Consider the following 13,915-nt stretch of genomic DNA (forward strand, 5'->3'; position numbering starts at 1 on the left):
TCTGGAGTCGTGGAGGCTAGACATGCTTTCATTGCAGCGGAAAAACTGGCCGCTTCTTAAATAGTCTTGCACTTGTTACTGGCAGTCTGAACACTCCTTGTTTTTATGAGGCCATGTTGAACAGGTGACTTAAACCCATCAAGCTGCTGGTGGCTCACTCTTTAATTCTGCTCTGGAAGGGACTCAGGGCATCATTGCCACTTTCTGCCTGTGAGTCAGCCTGCAGCCTGTCACATTTTACCTAGGTAAATCTCTCTTCTGTTACTGCTCTGCTGCTAGTGGGTGGGCTCTAAAATCTGTTGCAGTGCTCTAAGCCTTAAAGGTCGGCCTTAAACCCCTTGCTGTTCACTCAGGAGGCATCAGATGTAGCTGGCACCAGTCTCAGCTGAGAGTTTGCTAAGACAAGTGCCTGTTTTTAAGAATCTCTCCTCCCTATTATGCTGTTGGTTTAAATTTATATTTTTGACCATGTACAGGAAGGGGAAGGAGGAGCTGTAGCACAGCTGGGATGCAGAGTGAGATGCTACCACTGCAGAGCTTAGCTGCTGCCATGTGCTGGGTCTGATTTACTGACCAGCCCCTCAGACAGGCTCAGCATTTGTTAACGCAGCAACTGTGTTGTATTTTTAGTATTTTAAGAGAATTGCTGCTGTTGAGGCTGGCATTAGCATAATCACAAAGATTCAAGTAAATTCCTAAATAGAGGCTATCTGTGAAAATTCTTATGTATTTGAATTGATTTCTAAAGATGGGAATCATTTATATTTATACAGTTCTAGATGTGTTTTGGTTCAAATTACCTGGTGATTGGTAGGATCAAGAATTGATTATGCCAGATGAAGTATTTTTAGAGATGTAAGAGGGAATACAGGTCTAAGAGAAGAAAGAAGGAGGAGCAGGGGGACAGATATGGGGGAAGGCAAACTGGGTTATTTGAGGTGCTTGTATGGGTTCACTGATTTGTGACTGAGGAATTGTGGTGGTTTTACCGTGCTAGGCAGTTGAACACCACAACCGCTCTCTCACTCCCCCTCCTCAGATGAGGAGGGGAAGAAGTAAAGGAAAGAACAACTCACGGGTTGAGATAAGGATGATTTAATTAAAAAGGGGAAATATATATATATATATATATATAATTAAGGAAATATTATTATTAATTAAACAATTCAACTAAAGGGAAAAAAGGGAAAGGGGAAAAGGGAGGGGGAAAGGGAATAACTAAACAAAACAAGTAAAGGCTATGTGGAAGTGCAGAGGAAAGAAATTACTCTCTACTTCCCACAAATGAGCGATGCTTGACCACGTCCTTGAAGCAGGGCCTCAACGCACGTAGCCAGTGTTCGGGAGGAGGACAGACGTTTTCGCAACGAGAGCCCACCCCTCCCCTCTTCTTCCTTTTTCCACCTTTTATTGCTGAGTGTGACATCGTATGGTATGGAATATCCCTTTGGTTGGTTTAGGTCAGCTGCCCTGGTGATGTTTCTTTCTCACTTTTTGCCCACCCCCTAGGAGGGTCAGAGAGAGTCCTGATGCTGTGCCAGCACTGCTCAGCAGCAGACACAACACCGGTGTGATACCACTGCTGTTCTAGCTCCAAGTGCAGAGCGCAGCACTGGATGGGCTGCTGCAGGGAAAGGCAACATCCCAGCCAGACCCAGTACAGGAATACAGGACTTGTATCCTGAGATTTTGAAGGAGGTGGGCAGACTGATTTTCTGAAGTGCGTTAACAATACATGCTGAAGGTTAATGTATGGTACACATTATAGGGATAGAGTAACTTGGAAATGTTGAGACATTTTTGAACAAAACTGGTGGGATTGTTTCCCAATAAATAGGAATAAAAAATAAAATACTGTAGAGGTTCATGGCCTCCTCCAAATAACTTCTAAAAGAAACCTGGACCTAAATTCATCCTTTCATTTTGAGAAATAAATGGTAGTCAAGGCCTCATCTTAGCTTTAGAAGTGTGGAAAATAATGGTAATGCCTCCTAAAATTCATCGGCAAGTTCCCATTGCCTATTGTATGATGTAATCAAATTACAAAAAGCAGTTCTTAAAATTAATTAGTATTCATCACATACTTACTTTTTAGTACTTAAGTAAATATTTTTAAGAACTGGGAGTTTAGCAAAGCATAGATATTTCTTTTGAATCTGATTATTCTAATTGTTGAGTAGTTTTTGTTTTGTCATGTTCATTTCTTAAAGTGAAGTTAGTAATAAGATCATTGATTTTTGAAAGTCAAACATCTTCCTTGGATATAATGCAAATTGCATATGTATCTAGTAGTTCAGTAAGGAAGGGGTGTCAAGTCACCAAGTGATGGATCTGTCATTGTTTCTTATTCTGAAGCAAGCATGCTATTTAAAGTTTATGCTAATCTTCAAAATGTTTTCTTCACAAATATCCCATTTTGCCATAAAATGATTCTGCATCTCCAAACAGCCGGGGTCGTCGTGTTTGGTGCTCACTTCTGTTCGCAAGATTAAGTATTCTGTTCTTACTCAGATAACATTTCCATTTGATCTTCTGAACCATGACTGACTACTTACACATATTATGCTTTTAGCAAGTGTGTGGAGTTTTTTTGTTTGTTTGTTTGTTTGTTTTTAAGATTGAATCAAATGTTATTTTTGCTGTCTCAGAAGTAACTATTGTGAGAGCATGTTATACTCTTGGAAAACACTGCACTTCCAAACCTGTTGCTATTTACATTTGTGTCACATCCAGTTATATCAGACACGCTGGATTACATTGTATAATGAAAGCCGTATTGCTGTACTCTAATCTTTATCTCTTTATATCCGATCTCCTTTGAATTGCACATAAGTATTGCTTATGGTTACTTAAAATAGCTGCTGCCTTTATTTCAAGGGCAGTGTTATGTATGATGAACGCTGGTAGCAGCTACAAATCCTGTATCTTTGGTTCTTGCATGATTTAATGTGGAAGCCGCGCAGGCACAGGTATGAATAGGTACAGATAAGTGCTTTCATTTAAATTTCACGTTTGAAAAATCTGAAACCTGTGAAATCACACATGTGCAGAAAAATGTAATGCATGTTTTGAGTCACTGTGTTCTTCTGAGAGATTTGGAATTTATACTCTCTTCCTCACAAAGCGGGTCGTGCACTCTTATTCAGAAAGTAAGAGGAAAAAGAAATACACGTGTTAAAACTGACCTCAGCTAGTTTTGTTTTTGACATCAATGCTAGAGCCATTCAGAGCCTTCAAGAGACTTCTGACCTCATTTGGCAGCCAGTGTAAAGGAGCAGTTTCTGCTGACTTTGGGAGACTTGCACATACACATATTGGTTTTACTTATTAAGTTATTCTTGTACATTGTGCTGACTGCCTAAGATAGTACTGTGGAAGAAAGAAGAAACACACTTATTAATGTTATTAGCTGCAAAATCCATGTTAATACAGCATTTAGAGAGAGTCATTAGGGGATTCTGCGCCAAATTCAGTTCTTTTCCAGGGCACCCTGAGTTTTAGCTGCTGGATACATGTGCAGATACAGAAATTTTATACACGACTTCATAAAACTAAGCAAAGTGAAGCAAAATTCAGCTTTCTTCTTACAAAGACATAGCGATTACATACGTCATCTTCATATGGCCCTGTGGGACATGTCTTTCCCTAATTAGTCTCTCCTCTGCCCACCCCATCCTTCACATCCCTTCTGTACTCTCCTGTCTTCTCCTCCACCTCATGGCTGGTTGGTAGTTCCTGTGCTCAGCCTCGCTTGAATCTCAGGGGGGTCCTTTCCTCTCTGCTCCCACCCTGGCCGAAGATGGACAAACTCTGGGTGCCTGTGTCGGTGCTCTTTGTTACGCATGAATCCTTAACAGATCTGAATTTTCCATGCCTGGTTGTTTATTCTTGCCCTGGTGTTTTGAGGATAATTGTCTGCCTGGTGTCCCTGGGCACCAGAAAGTCTTTCCTCTTCACTTGGAGATGAATGTGATGAAGTGTATTACTTTAGGAATAGCTCCAGGAGAAAAATCATGCCTCAGTCTGGGATGCCAGACAAATCCTTGGAGCGGAGCTTTGATCAGGATGGGACTGTTCACTGTCGTGGTGTTCACCATTATAGGTGAACACGAATGGTTTGCACCATTTAGAGATCTCAGAAAGTTGGACAGCTGTCAGATGTGATGTTCTTTTCTTGGCATGCCTTGTATCTCTTATATCTTGTATTTTTTCTCCCCCGTCTTCAGTTTTCTCATCACTATTCCTTCAACTGGAGGCTTCAGTCCCCTCAGGTCTGCCAGTACAACTACAGCTATCATTTTTTCCCTGTATTTTTGCAGTTCTGTCAACACGATCGCAGTCAGTTTAAGTCTCTTCGCAGTTTTATAAAAAATTGAGATATGGTAGATACAACTTCTCTAGGGAATGAGATATATACAGTTGTGCTCACTGCTATGAGGAAAGAGGTAACCGCATAAGGAGGAGACCAGTGACTCCTTAATCCTCCTCAGCTGCAGCCACAGCCTGAATTCTGCTAAAGTTCAGAATTTAGAAAACCCCAATGTGGTTGCACTGATAGATGAGGAGCCTGTGGTAGTGGTGGGGAGGAGGGAAGAACCAGGGGCTCTGGTTCCCTAATATTTAACTGTTACTTGGCTATCCGTGGCTCTTTTCCAGCTCCCACCCTGCTCCAGACAAACCCCCTTTTGTTCCCTCCCTGTTACCTGCTCTGCTCCACTGAAACAGCTGCAGCCTCTTTGGTTCCTCCGTAAGGATCGGCGTAAGGGCCGGTGGGACAGTCAAGGCAACGAATGCCAGACAAGAGGCATGGGTGGAAAAACTCGTTTTTAAAATGCGAGAAACACATCAACAAGTGGAAGAAGCCTGGATTTAATAAAAGCAGTGCTGGTAGCCTTGCTGCTGGTTAATGATGCCTAGTGAGTTTTCAGTTGCCTGCAACCACCCAGCCTCAACTTCTTAGGCTGAGGTTGTTCTTGGCAATTGTCTGCCTCGCTGCAGGGACACCTGCACAGTGAAAAAGTGCTGTTTTCTCATGTTAGAAGAAAGTAACTTTTCCAGCTGATCTGTACAGAAGTACTTCGGCCTCCAAACTGGGAACAGTCATTTGAAATTTAGCAAATCTCCCATGCTGATGTCAGGGATATGACTTTTGTGGTATCTCTTAATAATACACCCACATTTGACCTGGTGGTGAGTAAGCCTCTGCACAGTCTCACTTCACATGTAGGGGCTTAGTTCATCTAAGCTGAGCTCTCCCCAGACTATCTGCATATCCTCCCACAAGCCTTACTTGCCAAGCAGACTGGAGATGCTCCGCTCCGAGGCTTCAAAGGCTAAGCCAGCATTTCTTTGCAATTAGGTAGGAACGTAGCACTGGGATGGACCTCCCACCGTGAAACAATTACTGTGGGAAAGTGGTAGCGGCCCTTCCCTTCTCCACCCCTTGCTTAAAAAGAACAAAAAAATACAGGAAAGAATAAATAAGGAAGACTCTGCTTCCGAGTTCCTCTCTTCTTGTGCTTCACGCTGCTGTCCTGCTCTTTTGCCAGCACATTTCTCTAGAAGCTGACTCGCTAGTGGGGAAACGAGCAGAGTAGAATCCAGCCTGAGCCCCTTTATACGAGCATTTAAGTTGGTGATATGTCACAGCTTTTCCAAACTTTGTGTGTTTGTATTCTTCAAAAGGGGGTTGTAGTAGGGAAGCTGCTATAACAACCCAGTAGAAAACTCTGTACATGCCATGAACTCAGAACTGAAAACATAAAAAGGACAATGTTAAGATTTTTTATTTTTTTAGGAAGAACTTTTGTCAACATGAATTTCTTCAAATTTTGCATCATTTAGAAAAAAAAAAAAGGATCTGATAGGTATTATTTTTTCCTTTAAGTAAGTAAGTAATAGATCCTGTTGTTTTGGAGAACTGCAAAGCTGCAGAGAGAATATCAAAATCTTTTTATTATTATTATTTTTTAATTATTTATTTTTTTTTAAAAAGTAACATGCTACTTCACTATCTGCTTATAGTCGCTACATTTCTTTAAACAGATTGTGGCAGCCAAATACCATCACATAATTGATTGTTTGTAGGATAATTTGTAAATTATGGGATATAAAGAAACATTTATCATTCTCCTCACAATAATGGAACAAGGTTAATTAATATGAAGACAAAGAGAAATACTAAATACTCAAGAAAAATATGTGGTGTTAAAGATTACATTAATGTGGCTCACATGCTGCTTCCTTCTGCCTGTTTTTCCCTTTCACTTTTGGTTAAAGAGGGATTTTCCAAAGCACAGGAATTTGCTTATCCTGTTCCTAGTTCTTTCAAAACACAGCCTACTGAAAATCAGACTCTCTGTCCTACACTGTCCTGTATTTTTGCTTTTGTTCTCTGATTGGGAAGAAAAATAAAACATGGAAAGTTCCAAAATATTTGGGTTTTGAAATGTGGGCTTAGGGCATCTTTGATGGATCATCATACCACAGCTAGAAGGGGCTCTATTGTTCTTTATGGAAAATGTAATCCATTCAGGGACCCCAGATGACAGGGAGAAATGAGGGACCTAACCATGACAAACTCCCGATGAGTAATGACAAGCCATCCTGAAGGAAAACATTTAGATTCACTTAGGCAGTTCAAAACATTTTGGATTCTCTTTTATTTTCCCAAAGGGACATTACATTGTTTTGGCATATCCAGTTTTTTTCCTGTGGAAAAACAGAATATTGCAGAAACCACTTCTCTATTAAAAAGCATGAACAGAAAATTCTGGGGCAGCAATAGGGGAAGATGTCAAGCCAAAACCAAGCACATTTGAAAACACCCTCCCTAGAGAGCACTAGGACTGCTCCAACCTGGCAATAAGAATTTTATATTATCTCCATATTTTACACAAAGCATAAAGGTAAGTATATTTCATAGACAGTGAACAGTCCGTGATGAAATCCATGTGGCATGACTTGCTATGTTTCAACACATTGAAAATAGATGTTTCACAGAGGCCCTCAAAACCCATGCTTGTTTAAAAATGTAAAAGAACTTTTGTGGAAAGCTTAGGCCCTTGAGGTGAAAAATCCCACACAAGATTTCCCAACTGTTTAGCTGGGACTGGGCACTTTTTAAAAAACAGAACACTGCTTTTGGGAAAAATAAATAAATAAAAACAGTGTACAAAGCAAAAGCTCCAGATTTTAGCCTTACAGACATACTTGTAGCTATAGAAACATAAGGCAACATTCATTGTTATTTATTATCCAGAAATAAACTGCTAGGTTTAGTTCTGAGAAAAGGGCACTTAAATTTTACTAATTCTGAAATTCTACTGAAAAGTAGAAGATTTGGGATGGGGTTCTCTTACTGAAGTTTTAGGATGCTGGTAGTGAGGTAACCTGCCAGGCTGTCCTATAACCTTGGTGTTGCAAAAGTGGCCTTGAGTCCCTAATGGGAGGTGGAGACTGCAAAGTAGAAGAGAGCCTCTGACTTTTTAGAATTGGCAGCCATCTCAATATCTATATTTCAGGGCAACTTCCATGTTAAATGTGGAAAACTTTGTCCTGGCTGCCTTTGTATCAGGGCAGACTTCATCATGATGAGAGTGGGTAGAAAACAAAGTCTGTCATTTTCCATAACCCAAGTTAATCACATGCTTCTCCGAGGGTAATAAACAGGTAATTCAGCAAGTTTCGGAGCAGAAGTGACGAACAGATCAGTGAGTGAAGCTCTGCAGATCACCACCTCTCAGTTTTTTCCCACACATGAACCCATCACCTGGGCCAGACCAAAGTGTCCCACATAGACCAGAAGACACTGAGAGGTGGGGAGTCCACATCTTCGGGTGGCAGAGGCTTAAGGGAACAAGCATGAAGAGCTGAGCAACAAACCAGACCAGGAGTCTGCCTGCTGTTTGACAGTGATGACTGCTATCAGCATGTGGATCATTTGTCAGCTATGTTATATGATCGCTTATCTGGTACTTGCAGGCATGCATCATTTTTTATTTTATTTTATTTATTTATTTTTTTTTGTCGTTCTTTGTACGGTTTTCAAAATGGGATGCTAGTCCCCATGGCGAGCCCGTTGGGTGTTTTCATAATAAGAGCTATAGGAATATAAAAAAGCCTTGCTAGGCAGACATGCAAAATAATCCTAACAATTCTGGACTTCATCACACCCAACTATTAAAGACCAGGGTCATTGCAGATTTGTTGGTAAAAGTGAAAAATGCTATTTTGCTTCATGATCATTCTGAGAATGTCTGTGGAGTCAAATTAAAATGGACGGATGCATTTCATAGGTGAGTGCTTCCCTTTGAAGCACTTGTGGCTCTTCACTAGCTCAGAGAAAACAAATTACAAATGGATCCTGCTACGATTTCAAAGGTACTTTAAATGTATAAATGTATTAGATTTTTTTTTCTTTTAGCCAACATCACCTGACAAAGTGCTGTTTATTAATGTATTCAGTGTGTTTCGATATATTTTTTATTGTCTTTTTTTTTTTTCTTTTCTTTTTTCTTTTTTTTTTTTCTTTTTCTATAATTGCTTTTGTTAGTCATTTCTGTAGGCAGCTAGGCAGCTGCTGCTGCAATCCGTTTATTTGTGGTTGGCTCCAGACTTAACAAAATGCAACTGCACCCTCTTGTGGTACCTAATACGTGGATTATTTTGGTTTCACGGTACCTCCTGGTTTATTTTTTCTGAGCAAGAAAAATAAAAACAAATAGCAGAAGTGTCCTGAGGCCACACAGAAACAAAGCTTCCTGGAGAACTTCAAAAACTTAGCTGCAACATAGGAATGTCTGAGCTCTGGCAGCCTTTGAAGACAAACTTCTGTGGAGAACGCCTTCAAAGGCACCCTGGGAAACCTTTGTGCTCTTGATTTTTGGGGGGATTCCTATCATAATATATTCTTCAAGAAAAACAGAGTTCATAAGGCTATATGCATATAAACAGTACATTTACAACTAAGTCTAAGGACAATAATTCATTATATGTATCCAGCATAGACCTGAAAACTAGTTTATGTTCATTATTATCTACATGTATAAATTCATGAACAGGCATGTGTTCAGACATCAGTCTCCTTATACGCACTAATGGAAATACTGTATGTTCCTGGAAGGAAATATGCTTGTGAAGAGTGTAGGTTAGGCTGCACATTAAAGGTTCAGCTTTGAACAATTCTAAATCTTGATGTCTTTTTTTTTTTTTTTCCTTCCTTCTGAGACTCCTGTGAACACCTTATATAAAACAAGTGAATTTAAATTCATGAGTGCATTTATGTGCTGGTCTCCGAGGAGTGGGGGCAGGCGAAACAAGAACTCCTTCAACTTGTGAAGCAAGTGTATGGGCATGTCCATCTTCCACCCTGTAGTACAGTGGCTCATAGAGAGAGGTTTATTCAATATTTCCTTAACTTAAGAAAAAAAAATGTGTACAGGAAACTCATTTTTCTGCACAAGATCCCCGAACTAACTCTTTTTCTCTCTTTTTTCTCTCCCCCCGCCCCCCCCCCCCCCCCATTTTATCTCATGGAGAAAAATGATTTCTCCATGAGATAAAATGGAGGAAATATATATATATTTAATAATAATTCATCACGTTTTCCATAAGCAGAAGCAGTCACTGAGAAAAGGGAAAAAAATAGCAAGATATTAACACAGTATTTGTGAAAATATAACTTTTCACAAGTAAATTTTGAAGAAAGAACGGTGAAAAAAATGCTATAATTTTAATAGCTAAAGTAACTGGATGAATGACGTTCTCATTTAAGCACCAGCCACTTCTAATGGGGCATAGCAGTGCTAGCCTTTTGCAGTGCAAAGAATTAACCCAGAGCCTGCTCTAGTGCCAATTACAAATCTGGAAGATTTTGTCTTATTCTTGGTTAATTAAAAAAATGGTTAATTAATAATAATTTTTTAAAAAGGTAACTGTTACACAGCAATTTGATCCTCTGCCCTACGCAGGATTTAATGAGGTGAGCAGATTTGCACTTTTATGCCTGGACTTGTTTTTTGGCTGCCAGCGTCTCTCAGGGAGCAGTGGAGTCCGACCTATCCATGTGGCTGGGTGGGGTAGCAGCCTTCAAAAGTCTGGTCTGAAAGGTACATTTAAGGAGCCATGGTTGTATATTCCCATCATCTTATCCCCAACAGATTTGTTTGACTTTCTAAAATTCCACAGCAACTATTATGTTATTAAAAAATTATATTTCTATTTGTTTTTCTGTTGTGCTTTTCTCTTTGCTTTCAAGGGCCTTTGCCATCCGCAAGAGGTATACTGGTCAGCAATATGGTCCTTTACACAGGATAAGGATCTGAGCCTCATTTTCATATCTCCAACCTGTTAGTCTTTGTCCTGCATGCTCTGCTTTGTGTGTTTCTCCCAGATGAGCAATAGGGCCAGCACTCAGGTGGAGCAGCTATGGTTGCAGGTCTCTGGAGGGAGGCTCACACCATGGCAAGCTTTCTGCTCCAAGGTCTATCACAAAGGTAAAGAAACAGGTCAAGTGCTCTCAAGACTGTTGACCCTATCGTTCGGTTACGTCTTCCCACAGGGCATGCAAGTGCATGCAGGTGGATGAGCAAAACGAGGAGTGAGCACCCTCATGTATGGGAAAGCTGCTTCTTGGTTGGCGAGAGGAACTGCTTTGTGCTGCCAAGCACATAAGGGCTCCCCATCACGTGAGCTTGCTCCTTCCCCACAGTGAGTGTGGATGTGGAGTTTTTGCAGCTGCATCCCTCTTTCAAGTTAATTATATCACTCCGAGCGTTTCAGCTACGATCCCACACTGCCCTGCTCGCTGCTTGAACCAGCCTGCCGATTCCCCTGGGTGCCTGCCACAGAGGTTGCCTCCCTGCTGAAATCCTGGCACACTACCCAGTCCTCTGCAGCCCGGGTTTCTTTCAAGCTCATGCAGCCGGAACTCACTGCTGCAGCCGTGCCTCATGTCTCTGCATGATTTCAGCTCGTTTCCCAGTCTCCCTTGGGGAAAGGAGCATGTCCAGCCTCATTTAAAATAAACATTGCTGAAATCCAAGGATCTACACACAGATTGAACAGCTCCTGTGAGGCTAGTAAATGCCAAAAAGCCATTTTCAATTCCTAGCATTGATCCCCCACTTAATAATCCTGAGCATCTCTGTTGGATACAAAACCCCCATCCTAAGCCCATACTCATCCCATACTCCAAATCTAATGCTATTTCTGAGGGGAGGCCTCATGGCGGCCTGCAGCTCCCTCACGAGGGGAGTGGAGGGGCAGGCGCTGAGCTCTGCTCTCTGGCAACCAGGAGTAGGACTTGAGGGAACTGCCTGAAGCTGTGACAGGGGAGGTTCAGACTGGATATCAAGAAAGGTTCTTCACCGACAGGGTGGTCAGGCACTGGAACAGGCTCCCCAGGGCAGTAGTCAAGGCACCGAGCCTGCTGGAGTTGAAGAAGCATTTGGACAATGCTCTCAGACACATGGTCTGATTTATTTTTTATTTTTATTTTTTTTTGGGGGGGGTGGTCCTTTAGGGACCCAGGGGTTGGACTCGATGATCCTTATGGGTCCCTTCCAACTCAGATATTCTATGATTGTAACCCTAGCTTTAATCAGAAGTTGGCTTTAGGGTGCACAAATGCAGAAAAGAAAAATGTTCAGTTCTTTCCACCCATAACCCAGTTCTAGAATACCTATAGAGCACATAATAACAAACCGCTGTGCCCATGGCACTCTTCCTCACAAGCCTTCTGGCCTGGCAATTCCATAAAGAAACCCATACCTTCATTTAAAGGCAACCTGAATCTTGCTAATCATCTCGTGCAGCTTAAACCTTAACCATGGACCCTCACTTGTTAACATTGGGTGCTTCTGGCACTAGGATTTGCAAAACCCATCAATCAACAAAAACAATTTTTAGCTTTTTTTTTTTTTTTTTTTTTTTAAAAAAAACTAACTCAAATATTAGCTACCCCCAACAAGATACAGTCTTTCTAAATTTTGTGTGAGTCACTTGTGCTTCACAGCAGGCCTTACCTAGCACCATCGCCATTCTTCTAAACACTCTTCCGCAGTCAACCCAGCCATTCTCCTCATGAACGCTGCAGGATCTTGATGAATTTCTTCATTCCTTGCTATCACAGAAGTGGGACGATGGCTGGGGTTGGCATGGTGAAAGGTTTGTGGCAGCAGAACAGAGAAAGGTAGGTTCCAAGGTTAGTGATAGATATGGGTAGAGAACTGGGTTCAGAAAAAGAGGGCATGAAAATCAGAACAGCATAAGATGTGGGTTCTTGCAGTGAAGTCTGGAGTTGCAGCTAGATGTTCAGATAGGAAGGATTGATCCAGAAATGCAAATGGGGAAGAAGATGCCAGCCACAACTGCAAATTGGATGCTGAGTTGTGATTAATGCTAGCTCTAAAGCTTGGCTGTAACCCAGGGCTCAAGAGGGCTGAGGACTCAGATCATTGCTGCATTCAAGAGGCGCATGGTGAGGACTGACATTGGTAGGAGAAAGAAATAAAACAGACTGCTGTTTCCAACAGCTCGTGTTGGAATAGATTGCTGGGATGTATGTAAACCCTGTGCTTGGGTTAGGGTTAGTGTTACGTTTCAGTTCATGGGAAGCTGACGAATTCAGGAAGATTTGGGATCTACTGAGACCTCTAGGACTTTGATGAGGAATGAAGCAAGGGTAGGTTGAATTTATTTTCAGGGCAACAAAAATTTGATCTGCTCTGGGATAGAATAAAATTAGGCTTATATCAAAGCTTTGAAATTAGGTTTGGCTCCAGAAAAACAGGAACTGAAGGGTTCAGTTTACTGCTGAATTCTGCAAGACATACAGGAAAAACACGATCAGCACTGGCAAATAATTTATGGCTCATTCAGAGTCAATTAGGAGTTTCTGGATGATGGTTAAGTACAAGGATTAGGACACCAAGGGCTAAAGCACTGAGTTTACTTCAGGTTAAGTGCAGCAGCTGATTTCAAACAAAGGAGTGGTTTATACTTAATCCCACAGTTCTATTTAAGATTAAGTACAGTGAGGCTTAATTTCTTGCTACTTTGGTACAAAAGAGTTTGATTTCTTGATTAATCTGGTAAGTACAGATACTAAAATGAAAAGAAGCATTAGATTAGTTTAAGATTATTTTAGTTAGTGTTTACTTCTTTCTATATCAGCTCTGACAAGTGAGGCAGAAACCTCCTCATGGGAGTACAGCTAATTTATTTTTGGGAATGGAGAAAATTAAATTGGACAAAAACAATTTTGGTGAGTTTAAAGCTAGAATTCATTCTGTCTGAACATATTTTGTGACTCTAACAATAAATAACTTTTAGGTATTCTAAGCTTTTAGTCAGATTTCTGGTATTCTGGCTAAGACCAGTAGGAAAAACAAATACACTTAGACCAGTACGAAGGTGTTTGTGCAGATCAAAGATTAACCAGGAATCTCAGGGTCCCATGCAGAAAATGCACACGTGCAAACACACACATTTAATTGTATGGGCTCTCAGAAAATTGAGGAATTGAGGCATCACTGTGGGAAGGTTTCAGAAAATCAGAATACTTCAGCTCAAGGCCTAACTACTAGCTTTAGAAAAGACAGTGGTTACCATTCAATTAAATTCTTATTAAGTATTGCAGTTACCGTCATACAACTAAGAGAGTAGTAATTACCAATTTATTTATAATTTTTCCACAGTTAATTTGAAATTACAACACATTCACCCATCTTACTAAGCATTCTGAGTTACATCTCCTTTTAACAATGATTCATTATTGATGAGTAACATACATACATAATAAATTGCATAATGTACGTTGCATAGAGAAATGCAGCCATACAACACATTTGTTACCCACCTTGGTTTGGTATTTACAGAAAATCCAAGTGGCCCTTCAAAATTGTTGAATCAA

The sequence above is a fragment of the Oxyura jamaicensis genome, chromosome 2 (genome assembly GCF_011077185.1).
Source record: "Oxyura jamaicensis isolate SHBP4307 breed ruddy duck chromosome 2, BPBGC_Ojam_1.0, whole genome shotgun sequence".
Taxonomy (NCBI): domain Eukaryota; kingdom Metazoa; phylum Chordata; class Aves; order Anseriformes; family Anatidae; genus Oxyura; species Oxyura jamaicensis.